Raw genomic sequence first — 18,709 nt, 5'->3', positions numbered from 1 at the left:
CATATCATATAAAGGGCAACAAAATATTTTAGTAAAGAATGAGTGAGGCTTTTTTTTATAGAGTGCACTGTTAACTGATTGACTTGCATGACAGATAGAGTACATCGAGATCAAATCATTTTTCCAAAATAAAGGACTTTAGCGTTCAAGTCTGGATTTGAGCACAATCTGCAATTTAGGAAATTGACCACATTTCTTCTTTGCTCTAGCGGAAACATCTGTTAATGTTTGGGTTTCAAGAATACTCTATTAAATAGGGATTCATTGAAACGTACTCAAATCACACAACAAGCCAATCTGAAAAAATAAACAATCCATATAGAAATATGTGAAGCAAAAAAAAGTGTTATTCTAGTTCTGCGTTATCGATTTTGAATAGAAGATTTCAAGTACCATCACTAACACTTGGTGCCTGAGTGAATAAGATTCACAGCTGCTAGGCACAGGAACATCCTGACTTAATAGTCCAGAGTCAAGCAAGGGTCATTATGGAGACTAAAATGACTCAGGGCCTAGAATCTAACCCCTAAAGATGCTAAGGCTATCAGCTCCAGTTGGCAGGGAGTGGGTGGCCCTGTGAGCCAACGAAAAAAGAAGGGGAGAGCAAGCTGGTGTGGCCTGCAGCGTGCATTCTGCACCATGCTGCCAGTGCAGCCTGGGCTGCGGACAGTGATGGAAATGGAAACAATTTACTGGGGGAATGTAGGTAGTTAATTCACCAAATCTCAAACTAAATGCATTCCGGCAATCTTGCCCAGCAGAATACAGTATGAGTGCAGGATGAAGATTCAAACCCCTGTAGGGGAGCAGCAAAGAGCAGCAAAGAGCAGCAAAGAGCAGCACAATATTTTTTTTCTCGATTCTATTTTTTTATTTCTGGGAGCAGAGGGGATTGGACGGTCTTTTTTGAGCTTGAGCTAGAAACAGCTATTTGGCCCAGGCTATCCTGAGTCTTGCTTTGTTCCCTCTTCGATACAAGTGGCCCTGCGCCAGCCTTGGGATTTCCAACATGCAGTTACACACTTGATATATTATACACTTGATATGATATATGATATGGCATTCATAACACGCCTGCACACGTGTTTCTACGTGTGACAAGACAAGGTGGGGAAACATAGGGAGGACAAAACAACAATCTTACTAGGCTACTAGGTCCTGTGTCATTCAGATCCTGCAAGTGCAGGGAAGTGGAAGGGGAGAAGTGCCTGGGGGGGTGGGAGAGAGAGGTGCGGGTAACTCAAAGTGCAGCCAGTGTGTGGTTCAGTGCAGGTAACTCAAAAAGCGCAGCCAACGGGTGGCTCATAAGTGCAGATAGAAGGGACTGTAGGGTTGCAGATACAAACCACAAGACCTAGGGGAGCCGGGAGGCAGTGTGAAGTGCAACAGGACTTGCAGGAGCCTTGGCCCAATTTCATACGGTATCCAGGTGACCAGTGGCAGTCAGGAGATCAGCAGGGGAGAGGAAGAGAGAACATGGAAGCAAAGGGGAAGGTCTTAAGTTGCTTCCGGAACCTGAGGTGGTTCTGCTCAAGTTTGAGAGAGGCAGTGAGGCTGTTCCAGAGGGAGGCCTCAGCCGAGGATAGATATCTGCCCCCAACTCTCTGTTTGGGAAAGCAAATGACCTTCAGAGAGTTGGAGGTAGGGGAGTGGACAGCTCGAGAAGGGAGATGTTTAGGAAGAAAGAGTCTGTGGTAGTGTGGTCGCATGGGCCAGAAAGCCTTGTGGACGATGCAGAGGGTCTTGAAATTGATCCTTGTCACCACTGGAGCCAATGAAGACATTTCAGAACTGCAGAGAAATGCTCTTTGGGCTTGAGGCCAAGAACACGTTGCGCAGTCCTGTTCAGTTGTAGAGGTCAGAGAGTAGAGGCAGGAAGATTTAGAAAGTGTCTGTTGCAGTAGTCCACAGTGAGTTTTTGGGGGAAAGAAAGGAAAGGAAAAATGCATCTGAGTGGGCGCAGCTGATAGTTTGACTTCTTAGAGAGATCAGAAATGTGAGGAGAGAAGAAGAGGGTGGAGTCAAAGATGACCCCAAGGTTCTTAGCCTCACGGGTGGGAGCGGGAAGAGAGGCGAGAGTGAGCGGCCAGAGAGAGAGAGGAAAGGAGGGTGCTGGTGTTCCAATGAGGAGGATCTCAGTCTTACTGCATTAAGACAGAGATCATTGGCGGCACACCACTCCTGAATTGCGGTCAGAGCATGCATCACTTCAGTGTGGGGGAGAAGAGACTGACTCACATGTATATGCTACACTTTCCAGGAATGTTGCTTGTTTTACTGCTAAGTCCCCACCCCAATGCAATATATCTATGTGTATACTTGAAGAAACATTTCTAGTGATGATGCCCGATACCACAGTATAGACTACAATACGTCGTGATCCCACCATTCACTCTATTCTGTCTATTATTCTCGAATATTAAAGGCTGCATGCAAAAAGACAGATTCATTTGCCTGATTTGGTGTGCCCTTCAAAATTCGCTAATTTCACTTTTCACCTCCAACCATTCTGAAAACCAACCCCTCGCCTGTCCTCATCCTTAAACGTGAGCTTTCACCCACCTACCTCGCTTTACTCCCCACCCCTCCACACTGTAACCATTCCTACCCAAGCCCTCTACCCTCAGAGATGCACACACACTCGCAAACACAAACACACACACACACACAGAAACAGACACATGTACTCACACACCCATCCCCCCTTTCGTGCAACAAACATTCCTCTACACAAACACATTTACACTTCCTTCTCCACTGCTCCCTTCCCTCCACAATGCAAACATTCTCCCTCTACACACACAAACCTAACTAATACACCCACAGCTTCCCTCCTGGCTGCTCCTGTTAGCCCCTGCATACACTCGTGAACAGCAGGGCGTGACAGTTAGATTTAGAAAAACAGATCTGTGCTATCTCAGAGTGTTTTTTTCCAAATCAGTGTTTTTTGTTTTCGACAAAATGAAAAAATACATTTTCACTCTACACCCTTTACTCGGGTATGAATATACTAACCCTTGCCTCCAGTTATAGGATGGAGAATCATCACACATCCATGCACGTGTTACTTGTATATTTCAACAGACAATATTACAATCACTGACATCTCACAGTATAGAGTGTGTTCAGGGAACACTCACAGCACCCTCAGCAGGCTGGGAACCCTGCCCTTAACTGTGTTACTGCTAGTGCTACTAAGTATACTGCTTTCTCTCAAAGTTTGAGGGTGCGGGGATCCAGGTATGGCCCAAATGTAACAAACCTAGGGCTGCTTTGACTCACATGTTCTGGGGATGTCCAGTGATACAGGATTTTTGGACACAAGTTGCGGCAAAAGTGGCAGGGGTGGGCATCGACGTGGAGGTGCAGGCACCGGCGTCTTGCATCTTGGGTAGATACAAACGAAACAGAAAAAACAAGCCTCCAAATAAGCTCAAGGACCTAATATACATAACAGCGAAAAGACGCATAGCCATGGGATGGAAAAGCCCGAAAAACCCAAGCGTGGCACACTGGTGGGGGGACCTCCTGAGGTGGGTGACAGCCGTAACCGGAGCGTGGGAGACTGTGCTACAGGAACAGAGGCTGGACAACAGCGGAGATCTGCACCAATGGGTGGTGCTGACTGTGCCTTTGATGAATCCCAGCGTGGATGACACTACCTCAGATGACCCAGGCAGCCCAAGCTCGAAAGCTGGCACAGCGAGGTCTGGGGGGGGGCGGGAGGGAAAGGAGGGAATTAATGATGGAAGCATTTGATTGTTGCATTGATAATGTTGGAAGTTTGGTTATATTGTTAAACCAATAAAGAGATTTTTTTTAAAAAGTATACTGCTTTCTATCATTCATTTTGGTACTACTAATAGTATATTATTACTGATAGTATTGTTAATGGAACCTGTACTGGTACTACTGGGTTTACTGCCCTATAACTATAATAGTAAGAGTAGTAGTTTTGCTCTTGCTAGCACCAGTACACTAAGTACTATAACTAGAGTTATAACTGTCATCAGTACTAATAGTACAGCCAATACTGTTACTACCAGTAGTAGTAGCATTAGTGCTAGCAGAAGTAAAATGAATAATGTTAACTGCGGTATCGGTAGTAGTACCAGGACTATCAAGCATAACATTGGCAGTAACAGCTAAATGTGTACTATCTATAAACATAGTACTGCTAGTACTACACGTAGTGCTAATTCTATTTCTCATAAAAGTAGCAGTAATATCACTATCTGGAAAAGCAATCATACTATTAACACAAAATGCAGTACTATTACTACTAGTACCACCAGCAGAACCACTATTACTGCACTGCTATTATTTCAAGTAGTAGAACTTCTAGTACTGCTTCTACTAGTATTACTACTACTACCACCACTACTGCAACTTGTACATCTTTGACTACTTCTAGTAGAAGTAGTGTTGCTGCAAGCAGTGACATCAGGAGTGACTTGAGCTGCTTCACCAAGACCCCCACTCTGTGAAAGATTAGCATTACCAGGGAAGGGCTGATCAGGAATAGTTCTGGATAACAGGCCCTGGTCATTTATCACTCATGTAAATCCTGGTGATGCAGCTGGCAAACAAGTGCCATGTGTCCTTGGAGGAAAATGTCAGGAGTTTGTGCCAATAGTGTGCATTCGACGAGAAACCAGAGACACCTTAGATATTGTCATTGGCCTTCCCACTTTGTAATGCAGGAATCGGCACAATCCATACCTACTGTATAAATCACCCCTTCTGCAGACAAGCTAAGATCTGGGGCAGGAAGGCCATCTTAACCTTTGAAACACCTAGAACCTGAACATGACATGACTAATTGGTACATACTTTGATTGAGATCGCCATTTGTGATAAACTTTGTTATGTATTTAGAAATAAAATCTTAGATTTTGTAAAGTAAAAATGATTGGTTGTCAAACAATATCATTGATGGTCTACTTATTAAGAAAGTACAATGCAGGGACAGCTTCTATCTTTCACTGCTCATGGCAGCCCTCTTCTCAGCCCCCGTTTCCGTCTCCATCCCCAGTCGGTGTACTCTCTTCTGCATGTCAGCCACTGACCTTCTGTTATTGACCATTCTGGCCAATCTCCTTTCTTTGTCCACTTCAACATGTTCTTCTCACTGCACCCGTATCCCTGAACGTTTTAGATGCATTGCGTTTCCTCTCCTTGCATTGCATTCCGCGGAATGTCTCATCTTGAAGCATGCTGACCCTTCCTAGAATATTGACTTTGTTTTTTTCTCCTACCTACTGCCTGCCTTACACCCACTTCCAGCCATACCTGTATGCTCGGTCTGGGGCCGATCGGTGCCCTTTATTTACCTCTATAGGGGCCGCATTGCACATCGTTTGCCCCTATCCTTGCGCCATCATGGGTTTTCTGTTGAAGGAGGCCTCATCTGTTGTGGAAGACCAAGGTAGACCTGTAGATTTTTCATGGGTACCTCCTTCATTGGGTCCCCACCCACCGGGACATTTTATTGATTCATTTCTGCCAGACTAGCTTTTTATCATTTAGAAAAGTCCTAACTTTCAGTTTTCTCTTCTTTCATTGTCTTATTCCATAATATTTGTCTTGTTATTTACCTTGTGAACCTTCCTTCTAGCTCCAAGGTGCCTCCTGGAGGCGAACCCATGCTCGCCCCTACCATGAATTAAAGCAAACCAAATCAAGAGACTGGTGGGGCACGTGGTGATGGTTGCATTCCGACAGTGGGACATTGTTATTATGCCCATTAAAGCCTCTAGTGCTGGGGGTTAAGTTGGGCACTGGCTATTGTGGTAGCCGTTAAGCAGGCTACCAAGCAAAGTTTCATTCCTGTCTTCAAGACAGAATTGACTTTAAGATTTTCTGCCTCATACATAAAGTGACATATGACCACACCCCTTCATATCGTGTGTCTAAAATCTCCAGATACAACCCCAATCCCCTTCACCGTTCGAGAACATTCCGATTCTGTAAGTCCGGCCTTTTAAATGGGCAAGATGTTGCTGTCAGGGCTTCCAGAGTGCCGGGCTTACGTTTTGCTACGGGCCTACCATTGGCGGTACACCACAGCCTGTTGTAGAAATTTGATCATTTCCCTTTTCTAGGGAAACTTGTGCTTTATGGTTTTATATTTTACTGTGGCGGTGTTGGGAGCATTGAGACAGTGTATTGTGTATAGACAATTATAGTAGAACCTTATGTGTCCACACGCACTCACTCACTCCAAAAAAGAGCAATACTTCGAGTGACCTCCAGTACACACTCAACTTAAATTGCAGGATTGTTATTATTGGTATAAATCTTCAATGCCATCAGCTGATTGATTGGGAAATCCGCATGCCTCCTGGTAGCATGGCGATATGCAAATAATGGCAGATCGGGCACGTAGAGTCGATCGCTGGGGTTGCGATAGATCACGCTAGCGAGTAGAACAGCGCGACGATACAGAAGACTGTTTTGAGAATGAACCGGTTAGGATGAAAGCCATATTTTCTTATCATTCTTGACAGCTCAGAATGCTAGACCATGAGGATGTAACGTTGCCATGCTTCTGACCGAACAGTGGAAAAAGCATGCATCCGAGTGTTTCCTTTGTTTGTTTTTTTAAATATATTTTTTTTCTTAGGGTTGCATAGACAAAATGTAGGTAAACATGGGCAAACTATAGTCCCAGAATATGGCAGAAGTGGTGGATAAAGTGGAGGAGAGAAGAAAGCCCATTTCGCGTGGAGCATGTTGAACTGGTGCAATGTGGTCACATGTAGCGACATGCTCCATCATGTTAATCCAGCTAATGGTGCGTGACATGAGATGCATTGTAATGGTTTCATGAAAATGCTATCTAAGCTCATTCTGTTTTATCTATCAGATGTGCAGGAATGCAGGCCGACCCTCTGTTTTAATGGGTTTTTTTTATCGATACTGCAACTTTTTTAATAAATAAAAAGAAATGAATTTCATTACATGCTGGCTGTCACATAGAATTCTGACATGCAATGACGGGTGCACTCAAGTTCAAGTAAATTAGCAGTGCATACAATCTTTATGATAGAACAGCGGCAACCCCAACTACACAAGAAATAGGATCCTAACAACTGAAAGTGAGGCAATGTAATTACCATATACTTTACACACTGTGCAATGGGAGAATCTGTTACACAGTGACACTCGTCCCATGAAGATCAGGCGCAGACTGCAGGTCCATGAATAGGTGAACTGTATCCCATACTCTCCACAGCAGCCCAGGTCTAAAGGGCAGGCTTAGAAGGTCCACCTGGGATCAGCACTCACAACAGTCCACGTCAGAGAGTACAATCCTGCCATGCAGGAACACTTTGCAAACATACACACAGAGCTTTTGGGATTCAACTAGTGACCACAATAAGACACTAGTTGGGGGTTGTTTGTCCCCAAGTAGACCCCGCTAAGAAATCTCCAACCTTGCAGCATAACCATGACTGTAAGCAAACAGGTAAGACACGTGTGAGTTTACAGTATAAAGTGCCCACCGCATTTCGACTCATCGATTTCTGTCCACACTTTTCCCTGATATCTGCCGTGACTGGCTTTCTTACTCTCCCCTTTGCCGTTGACCTTGATTAATCCCCGCCGGGGGCTCCTGTGGGCTGCTTGTTCCATGTCCCCATTCACCCTCTTACAGTCCCCATTCATCAGCATCTCATCCTAGTGTCCCACGCCCATGGGCCGGCCTTGCCTCATGGGGCGGCAATGCTACCGCAAGCAGCAAGCACCAAACACAACAATGCTGTCCATGAACTGGAACCCAGGACCTCTGGAGCTATCCATGTGCACCCCTGTCACGTTAGCCGTGCCCCTAGCGAGTGACATGGATACAGTCAGGTGTATCTGGAGTAAATCCTGGATAAGGGCAGCAGATCTATTATAAATGAGTCAAGTGATCCGGGACAAGAGGTTGCTGCCCCACCCGCCACCAGCAGTAACACTGTCCTTATGACGGTCCCATTACTGAAGTGGTAAGGCACGGGACATTATCTCGAATGCCCACACGATCTGGGTGAGGCAGGCAAGTGTCAAAATAAGAGTTGAGGTCGGTACTACCCCGTTTCTCTGTAGGCAGTCCTTACATACACTACTCCACTCAAATCCCCTTTCGGTTCATCAAGAGCACCTGGGAGCTCCATTGGTAGCCATTACTATCCCAGCGGTTCTGGCAGCGCCGCAGGCAGGTACTTACTTCAGCATGCTTGCAAATGCCGAGCGATGAAGTCTATGCATACTCACGTGTCCCAGGGCTATCATTTACTTTTAATTACCGTGTGCGAGCACTTCTAGATCAATGTGGATGAACAGCCCCTCGTAATCCCAGTCACAAACCCATACTCCACACGTTCCGTAAATTCAACAAGAGCGTAACAAATAAATAATAATACATTTTGAAAAAGGTTTTGGCTTTGGGGGTCCAGTCTGTCAAGCGACACAAATAGGTTGTGCAATAGAAATGATTTAGCTTTGTACATGATAGGCCATTTGTCGCGTCTTGCTGAGTTGTGGTTAGAAAGCCAAATAAACTACTATCAACATTAGTATTTACAAAAAACCTCAGATATAAGACAGTGCCAAGTCAGTGTTCAAACATATGGTTATTTTAAATAATCGCCCTCAGTGATGACACATGTTTCGGCTATCTTGAAAGTCTTTTTCTTAGCTTAGTTTAGCAGCCGATGCATGTTCGAGGCTGGTATCAGAGGTAAGTCAAGGATTGAACCCAGATATTGGCGAGTATCAATTCAACAATCCAATGGGGACACACTTTTGAAGTAACAAGCCCCTGATTTGAAAAAAGTCTTTCAAGATAGCCGAAACACGTGTCATCACTGAGGGCAATTATTTAAAATGAAGACATGTTTGAACACTGACTTGGTGCTGTCTTTTATCTGAGTATTTTAGTAAAAAATTATAATACATGGAAACTAATAAACAGTAACATAGGTCAGACTGCCCTTGATGTACAGCAAAGTGCAAGTGCAGGACCAAGTGCCACGAAAAGCTACCCATTATCAATCTTATGAAGCAACTCTTCATCATGTTGGGAGGTCCAATAAGGGAAGCTCTCGACCCCACCCTTGGTTATATTTATATCTGGTCAAAACACCAACAACAATAGCTATATCCAAACAATAACTATCACTCACCTTTATGTTTTCATTTCCCTACATGAGTTAATGATGTGCTTTTTGGTCTCCCTGTCTTTTCGCACTGCTCTCTTTCCCTGCTCTCCTTGTCCCAATTCCCATTTCATAACACAGGCAGGGGTCTGGCTGCCACCCTGCGCGTGGTAACAGGTCAGCTCAACTATGTCAAGGCTTGGCACTTGAAGGCCACTTCGTTGGTGATGTTCAGTGTGCAAAAGCCTAATAACACAATAACATAACGTAAAATACCATAAAATACCATAACATGAGCTGAAAACCATACCACAGATTTTCTACAAAACATTCGACCACAGCTATTTCTCATGCATTCAACATCATGAATGCACATCACAGGCGCATAATATTGCCTAGAATGCTCATCGCTGACACACAATATTGGCTAGAATGCTCATCACTGGCACATAATATTGACTAGAAGGCTCATCACAGGTGCATAATATTGAGTAGAATGCTCATCACAGGTGCTTAATATTGGCTACAATGCTCATCACAGGCACATAATATTGCCTAGAATGCTCACCACTGGCACATAATTTTGCCGAGAATGCACATCAGTGGCACATAATATTGCCTAGAATGCTCATCAGAGGTGCATAATATGGCCTAGAATGCTCATCACTGACACATAATATTGGCTAGAATGCTCATCACTGGCGCATAATATTACCTAGAATGCTCATCACAGGCGCATTATATTGTTTAGAATGTTGATCACAGGAGCATCATTTTTTTTGTCTCGAATGCTCATCACTGGCACATAATATTGCCTATAATGCTCATCACTGGTACATAGTATTGGCTAGAATGCTCATCACTGGCGCATAATATTGACTGGAATGCTCACAACAGGTGCATAATATTGGCTAGAATGCTCATCACCGGCGCATAATATTGCCTAGAATGCTCATCACTGGTGCATAGTATTCGGTAGAATGCTCATCACTGGTGCGTAATATTGCCTGGAATGCTCATCACTGGCGCATAATATTGACTAGAATGCTCACAACAGGTGCATAATATTGGCTAGAATGCTCATCACTGGCACATAATATTGCCTAGAATGCTCATCACCGGCGCATAAAATTGCCTAGAATGCTCATCACTGGTGCATAGTATTGCCTGGAATGCTCATCACTGGCGCATAATATTGCCTGGAATGCTCATCAGTGGCGCATAATATTGCCTGGAATGCTCATCACTGGCGCATAATATTTCCTATCTGTGCGACAGGATTTATGATCAGAAGTACACTATAATGTGTTATTGCCCACTCCGTCCTCCACCAAAGCATCGGTTGTCACCCGTGATCAGCACACCTTAGCATTCGTCTTGGCTACTTGCCACATACTCGTACATGGTGTGTCCTTTACAGTCCCTCACCGCCAGAGTGAATAAAATAACAGAGCCCCTACCCTGCACTTAACACAGCGCTGCTTAGTCTCTCCTGAACCTCTCCTCTGTAACTGTATTGGACTCTGCTTGAACTCCCAGAATGTGTTCCTGTCCTAATCCCTTCCTAAGAAGACACAAGGAGCCAGTCTGCCCCTCCTCCTGCCTTTTCTCTTCCAGAAGAGGCATGCCATCTCCATACACACACACCTTCAGGACCTGGCTTCTTTTCACCTCTGCACACCAGCAAACAGCAGCTGCTACTGCCTTGATCCGCCCTTTCACAGAAGCAATTCCTTATTATTCAAACCAACATGTCACTTACCATCTGGCTTTACCGATCACTCACCCCTAATATTCGTCCCTGTCGGTCGCATTTCACTCCTTTTTGGTTTTGGCTATTATTCAGTACTTTCAGCACTGCCTATAATCCAAAAATAATGAAATGGCAAATGAAGACGGGAGAAAGACATAGTGTGTGGTGGGGCACCCAGCCTAAGGGTGTGGTGTGGCATTTTACCCACCCATGGACTGCCAATAGCCATTCCCACCTGCCCCATCCCACCCAATACATCGCTTTCAGCAAGTTCACTGTGGGTTTTAAAGAGTCATTGGTATTTTAAGCAGGCTTCTGAAATGCAATGGCCTAATTGCAGCTGTAATCCAGCTTCTGGTGTAAAAAACATTTCTTAACCAAGTGTGCCTTTCTGCACTTCATGATTTATAACCAATATATGTATCCTAGAATCTGTTCCTTGTACTGAATTACAGCTACAAACAGTCGTTTGCAAAGCCAACAATTGTGGCTCCTTTATAGGCATTAGCTAGGCATTTGCCATGCACAACCATAATAAGCCCATGAACTAACACCATTTGCCATGTTCTCCTCTAATGACCAAGTTTAGTTTAGTTTAGTTTATTTATGTGTAGAGTGCACCTAGCCTGGAGGTATCTGGGAGATCTTTCTTGAGCAAGCATAGTAGCAAGTAATATCATTATGGCAGTTCCTAGACAGCATCTAGCCTCTACCTACACAACAGCCATAACAGTTGACTTTGCAGTGCTTGTTTCTCTCAACAATCTTTTTCAAGCACTTTAAAGCGATGTTAGTGGTATGAACCCAATTAAGTACAGTTCAATACATACAACATTCACGCCCTCTTTCTATCACGTGCTCTAACACACATCGTTTCTATTGATGACTTGCTCTCTCATTTCTTGGTTGCGGCTGTGTGCTTCTGTGGGTTCTGGAAAGAGTAAGGCTTGGTTGAACTCTCTCTCCCGCTGACCACTCCCCCACACAAGCAGTGTTGCCAAAGGAAGCAAACCGCCCATGGAACGATACAGAGGCTGGCTGGGGGCAGGTGGATACTGTGACATGTGATATGCATTCTTCTGAACTTAGCGGGCCATATTACAAAAACCTTTCACATTTCTTAAGTGCAAATGTGCATCGATTCAATACATTTTTGAACAGGTCAATTTTTGCCCTAGTGAAAAAACAGTACCATGCATAATTGCATATTTTTTTCTATGTACCTTTTTTACATGTTATTCATTCAATTCCTTTGTGTCACCTTCCGTTCCCGACATGTATCCCCAAAATGTAGGCACAACATGCTACCATTCACATATGCACTCCTGCATGACAGTCAGGCTCGGACTGGCCTATAGGGCAATGAGGCAATGCCTGAATCATAAACACAAAATGCTAGGGTGGCCAGTTTTTTAGTCCAAATGGGCCACGTTTTTGGCCAATGTGGGTCAGTTTGATGAGTTACTTCACCATTGGGCTAGTAGTTTTGACCAGTGTTGCTGAATACATAATCTTTAAAATGCACAATTTGCATCACATTTTATGAACAAGCTACTATTCTGGCTGTCACAAAAGGAACAAATAGCCATTTACAACTGTGGGCCACTTTTTCATAGGTGCCCGAGGCAATTGTATGCCCCAGTCGCACCCTGATGATAATGACATACAAGAGTGCACTGATACCATCCAAACGAAGGGCCAACACTCCTACATCCATCCATCGCCTACCCTGAGTCCTTCCTGGGATGGGCGGGGGATTGCCAGGCTGGCAGATTCTGAGTTACAGAAAGTACCACTGAAATCTCTATTTAGTAAAACACTGCCAAGATATGCAATGGTGCTTAGTAGCCCCAAGCAAAAGTATATTGCCATTTATTTATTTATTTAGTCATTTATTTATTTATTTATTTATGGTGGTGTTTTATAAAAGGCCACTTGCAAAACACATTCCATTAGAGAGTGCATCTTAACAGAATCAGATACATAGATTTTTCCCCTTGTGAATTGAGGTTTGTGGAGCAGAGAGAACGTGACACCTGGCAGAGGAGCTTTGTTGTGTTATAACATACCAAGATGGTGGCTTTGAATAGTGTTCTCGCCATTGTAAGTGTCTCTCTCCTATAAGGCCACCCCTTCCACGTGTCTCGTCTTACATTTCCCAGCAGTACTGCCTGCTTCTGCTTTAATAATACACGTGCACAACTAACACCCAGGCGCAACTCTGGGTATTGAAATAGGAGGCAATGAAATAAGGCCGAAGCAGGGTCGGACTGGGGCATTACGCTGTCTCGGGCACCAATGAAAAAGTGCCCCACAGTTGCAAATGGCAATCCATTCCTTTTCTGACAGACTGCTTGAATAGTACCCAAAGGGGAGTTTTTTGATAAAATGTGATGCCAATTGTACAATTTAAAGAATGTTTGTTCAGCAACACTGGTCAAAACTACTACCCGCGTAGTGAAGTAACTCATCAAACTGGCCCACATTGGCTAAACAAGTGGCCCACTTTGACCATAAAAACTGGACCACACTGGACTTTTACGTTTTTGGTTCGGGCATTGCCCTATTGCCCTATAGGCCAGTCCGAGACTGGGCTGAAGCCACCCGGGCCCTGTAGCCAGCTGATCCAATTAACTTTCGACAAAGTGGGAATGCAATTCTGAAATGGGAACTCGTACACAAGCGGCTGATTAAACATGCGGCACACTGACAATTAGATTGGTGCAATCACCGCAACTAGGAAGGCCACACGAAAGACACGGAGACGGAAAGAGCCCGCATTCGTGTTTCAATCTGACCTTCAAGCTGAGGGACCGGCGTTTTCCAACCGCTCCTCCTCTTCTGGGCCCAGACGCCGTTTCATTAACGGTTCATTTGGGTAGGGAGCCTGTCCAGTAATGAGTTCCGCATTCGGGTTGACAGGTCAGCTTCAAGTGTTGCCCACAGTAGCCATCCATCCTGAAATTAGGAGGAAAGAAAGGTTATTTTTTTTTTCTGGAATTGCACTTCGTCAGAATCATTGGGACCGACAGAAATCAAAGGCAAATGGTGCAGTGAAAGATTGAACTGCCACATCAATGCAGCGGCGGCCATTACAAGAAACAAGCGCGGCAGTGCTTCCACGTCACATGAAAATCTGAGACAAGACGCAGAAGAGGACGTCAGTATCTTTATCATATATACACTGCATATTATTGTACATGCGTTGGCAGCTGCCACGCTGGATTTGGAGCACAATGACACCCACACAGTAAGTCTACTCTCCGGGCTTCCTTGGCATTCCTGCCCACAGTTTGTTTGACAGTCAAGCTGTCCCTGAGGACCAGTGGAAAGAATCAGCGGCAAGCTGGGTTTCACATCACTCTTTGACACTCAGATTAGCTCAGTTGTTAGTCTCCAGCATTTTAGTTTATAGCACCTCCATACACATAATGCTACGTTTTATTTTTAGGTCGGAGGCAAATAAACAAACTAGTGTGTTACTAAATACTAAAATTACTATTAGGCTTTGGGAAGCTGGTTAGGCGGAGACTCCTCTGAGTATGCCTGTTTAGTTACATTTGCTGATATTGGTTGACTGGTGAATTGTGTCCTCAGATAACTGTCGCGTTTTGTAGAAAAGCGGAAATAGCCAGAAAGCGCTATTGGAAAATTATACTAAAGTAATTTCTCAAAACAGCGCCAGCTGACAATTCGTACCACTCAATTAGTACTCATGATTTCTTTTATTATTAGTAGTATTTTGCAATGCCCTTAAGTGACACGTGTTTTGGCTAGTTCAAGCCTTTCTCAAAGCTGGGCAAAATCTAGTTCATGTCGTGCTAGTATTTGATGGGGTTGAATCCATGTTTCCGTAGGAAGTACGATGTATGCGTTCTAGAGCGCGTCAGGTCTGTCCACGAGGGCATTGCAAAATACTAATAACAAAAAAAGAAATCATGAGTACTAATTGAGTGGTATGAATTGTCAGCTGGCGCTGTTATTGTGTTTGAAGTTAATTTTTAGATGCCCCTCTAAAAATGTATGACTTCAAAACAAGAAAAAAAATCAAAGGGCAAAACTGATCTTAAAATAAATATGTAATCTTTTGGACCTACCCTTAATCAAAACATCTGCCTTATAAACCTTGATACCTATCTATACGCCTGTGTTTCAATCTCACAATCATTGATTGCATTACCCCACACTAAAGATGTAACCAGCACAGAGGCACAAGCTCCAGATGAAGCTTTCTCTCGAGCTTGCTTGGCATACTGAAAATATCCAACCCATATCCCGCGTCAGAAGAGGGCCATCCCTCCCCTCCAGTGCTAGACTTTCTGTCTTGGAATATCCTTCAAATGAACGTCAGGGCCCCAGTAAGGTACATTTACATGCTGCGGCCGGCCCCCTGACTGTCATGATGGCAGCAGCACTGACACATTACAGCAGCAGACATGTAATAGTGTTTTTTTTGTATTCCCATTTTTATTGGATTTACTATAGTACAACAATACATACACGTTTACAAAAACATGGGCCTGGACAGTCCAAGCACAAGTCTTGTTTTTACATTAGCTCCAAGAACCTCCCGCATATTCCATCATATAAGTTCAATTTCCTCCTTTTGGACAATATTACCCTCTCCATTTGAGACATTCTGCATAAATCATGAATCCAAGAAGACCTGCTATGCACTGTGATATCTTTCCAATCTCTCAAAATCATCTTTTTTTGCAGAGAGTGCCACTCTTAAAAACCAGCGCCCCTGTGGTAGCTCATTCTTCCCCCAATATTATAGTCTGAGAGACACAATCCATATCCGTTACCAAAACTTGATTCATGGGTCTTGTGACTTCCAACCAAAACAAGTTCACCTTTGAACAATCCCAGGTAATATATTCGAATGTAGAGATTGATAGTGCCAGACTTCAAGTTGAAAAACTAAAAATATTTTTGGGGGGACAAATGAGCACATTTCGGTAGCAATTTCCAGTGAATGTAAATTTGCGAATCGTTAATTCATTATTTTGTAAGTACTGGATTTTGAGGAAAAAGGATGATTCAAATTTGTTAGCACGGCAAATGTTTGCCCCAAGCTCTCTTAATTCATTTTTGGACTGATTAAATTGATTACGTTCCAGCTGAAGCCCTAGATCAGGCTCATGGCTGGCATTTTATGAGCTGAGCATGGGGAAACCTGAATGCATTTGGTGTGACCCGAGCTATTTTGTACAACCTCATAAACAACCTAGCAATGATACCACAGTACCCACTCTAGCATTGCTTCACTCAGGTGAGTGTGAGTAGAGTAGGAAGCTTCCCATTACTTAATCGGTGGCACATGGAAAGTGAATAAGGACTACTGGGTTTCATCTGGGAATAGGCACTTTATACTTCCCAAAAAGTAAGCACTTCAAGCAAAGGGATTAGCACCCAGCAATAGGGTATTCAATAATCTCTCAATGACACAGGCATATTATGCTTCCCTACCATATCCACATCTCCTGCCATTGCATAAAAAACATATTTAAGGACTGCGTTGAACATGAGTGATCACACTTATTATTGTAAACAAAACGTGCACATATTATTGTAAACAAAACTCAGACATAAAAGTGAATGCAACCATTTTTATTATGCTATGCAAAATGCAAGCATCATCATCTTGCAAAAAGTATATAGGGGTTACGTAAACCTATAACCAGGGATCTGAAACCTTCTGCTCACCAGGTGCGTTAAACTACAACTTCCACTAGCCCCCGCCAGCATAGTCAGAGGTAAAGGATCATGGGAGACATGGTCCGAAACATCTGCAGACACACAGGATGCAGAGCGCTGCTTACGACGTTTGTAATTGCAGAAAAAACTGTATTTCAGGGAGGAGCCAAATGGGGTTGTAAATTGAAAGCAAGAATAAAATCTGATTAAGATTAATGTATTCCTTTAGAGGATGCTCAGAAGAAGAGTAAAGCTCTTGTAGCTGAGTTTGCCGTTGCAGCATGATAGCTCTTCACAAGACAATAAGGGACAGCACAATATTGTGGAAGAAGTGGGAGCAGCTAGTCGTAGAATTTTAAATCCACAGTAGTGGGTACTCAAATCCACAGAAATTGAGCTATGGGAATGTTGAACATTTCAGCATAGGTCCTACCTGCCCCATGGGATTTCCATGGGTTTTACTAAGGGTTGAACCTAGCCTCAGGTCTCAAATGAGGTTCAAGCCCTGCTGTCCAATCGTGAAGCACAGACTCAAGATGAGAGCTTGACCGACCAATCAGAAGACGACGCAGTCTAACGGGTTGAAGGGCTTTGATAAGGGGCATGCTAATCTGCAAATAACTGACCTGACAGAGGGCTGAACATTCCTGAGTGGGTTCGTCCTGCCCCATGGGACTTCCGCAGCTTTTGCTAAGAGTCAAACTGTCACCATAAATGGGACACAAAATCAATCAACTAAAGCAAAAGGTACTGAAAAGTTGCACTGCTTCTTCAAGTGTGACACATGATTTTGTATGGAGAAATATTGCACTGACAGAGCAAGTCAATAGGTGCTGCCTTCTGTAATGGACAGCACCTTACACAAGACATAAAAACTGCCATTTTGTAAATCGAGAGGAGTAAAAATAATGCATGTTTTACTCATTAACGTTTTCACAAGTTACTTGCTTCCATGAGAGACAGTACCTGACAAATGGTGCAGAGTTTGCCAAACATCTTGAACCTTTGGAAGTAAACACTGAATTGATGGCCAGAAGTGTTGAAAACATTGATAAAGTAAAACTGCCTGCAGACATTTAAAACTAGTGTCTTGTGACATTGGAACAATGCACTGAAAGCTAAAGACAACCCATGCCAATCCCGAACCAATGAAACATTAATGTCGAAGACAACACTCATCTAGGTATTCATATGTCAGTCTATATCTGTTTAAAATGAAGCCTCACAAAATACCATTTTTCTTTTTTATATGCCAGGTTTAAATTGCAAAATATTTCTAAGGACATATTGAGCATAAAAGAATGAAACTATTGAAATATTGTTTGATAGAATGGCTCACATATTATCATTAGAATAGAATAAAAAATAAAGAAGCCCTTAATGGCTAAAGAAAGTATATGAGGTTTCAATGTGGATATTCAAGTTAACATAACACACATATTTGAGCTTTCCATAGCACAGGGTGTACATTTAAGCATGGCTTTCATCTGACAATCCTGTCCTGTGGTACAAGGCACATTCATCACATCAGATGGAACCATTAAATTTGCAGAACAAAATGCTCTGTGAACAGGCCTTCTTAGTTAAGAAGTATCCCCCTCCTTGTATTACGGCAATGCATTCCTATAAATAGAAACAAAAAGACCAACAGAAATTAAATTCATGGTGTCCACAGCGATTAAGATGTGAAGTGACCAGAAAGTCAGAGCTGTGGTTGGACTTCAACAAATAAAGTTCTGAACTTAGAGTGTTCACCTGTCGACCCTGCCTTCCATTAGTTAGATCACATGGAATGAGAACAAATGGACCTCTCATAGGACTCAAAACAATCATTGGCTAAGAGGCCTTCTAGAAACATGACTTTCATTACCCCAGAAACAATGCACGATTTAAAGTGACATGGCACTTGCATTAAAAACATGATTTGGAATTTTCTACATTCATAACAACATATTAACATTATGAATATTTAACTTTATGAAAAATGTTGGCACACATTAATCATGTGGGTCAGATGTGTGTCTAGGCCGGGGGTAACAGGAATATGTCTTTCATTAATGTACCATATGGCTGCGATTAGATCTAAAAGAAAAACTGATTTAGAATTCAA

The 18,709-nt window shown here is 43.3% G+C and overlaps 1 protein-coding gene across 3 annotated transcripts in view; it reads right to left on the bottom strand.

The window, feature by feature from the left end:
* Positions 1-18,709, bottom strand: part of LOC138566853 (leucine-rich repeat and fibronectin type III domain-containing protein 1-like protein) — a 3,353,432-nt gene that overhangs the window by 1,707,465 nt on the left and 1,627,258 nt on the right. For all 3 annotated transcript variants that reach the window (XM_069644559.1, XM_069644558.1, XM_069644560.1), the window contains exon 5: positions 13,698-13,857. The gene's annotated coding sequence lies outside the window, so the exon portion shown is untranslated. The remainder of the gene's footprint in view (positions 1-13,697; positions 13,858-18,709) is intronic.

Source organism: Ambystoma mexicanum, chromosome 2p (genome assembly GCF_040938575.1).
Source record: "Ambystoma mexicanum isolate Mex_15411 chromosome 2p, UKY_AmexF1_1, whole genome shotgun sequence".
NCBI classification, from domain to species: Eukaryota; Metazoa; Chordata; class Amphibia; order Caudata; family Ambystomatidae; genus Ambystoma; species Ambystoma mexicanum.
The sequence above is the reverse complement of the archived record's forward strand: the minus strand, read 5'-3'. Positions and strand labels throughout refer to the sequence as shown.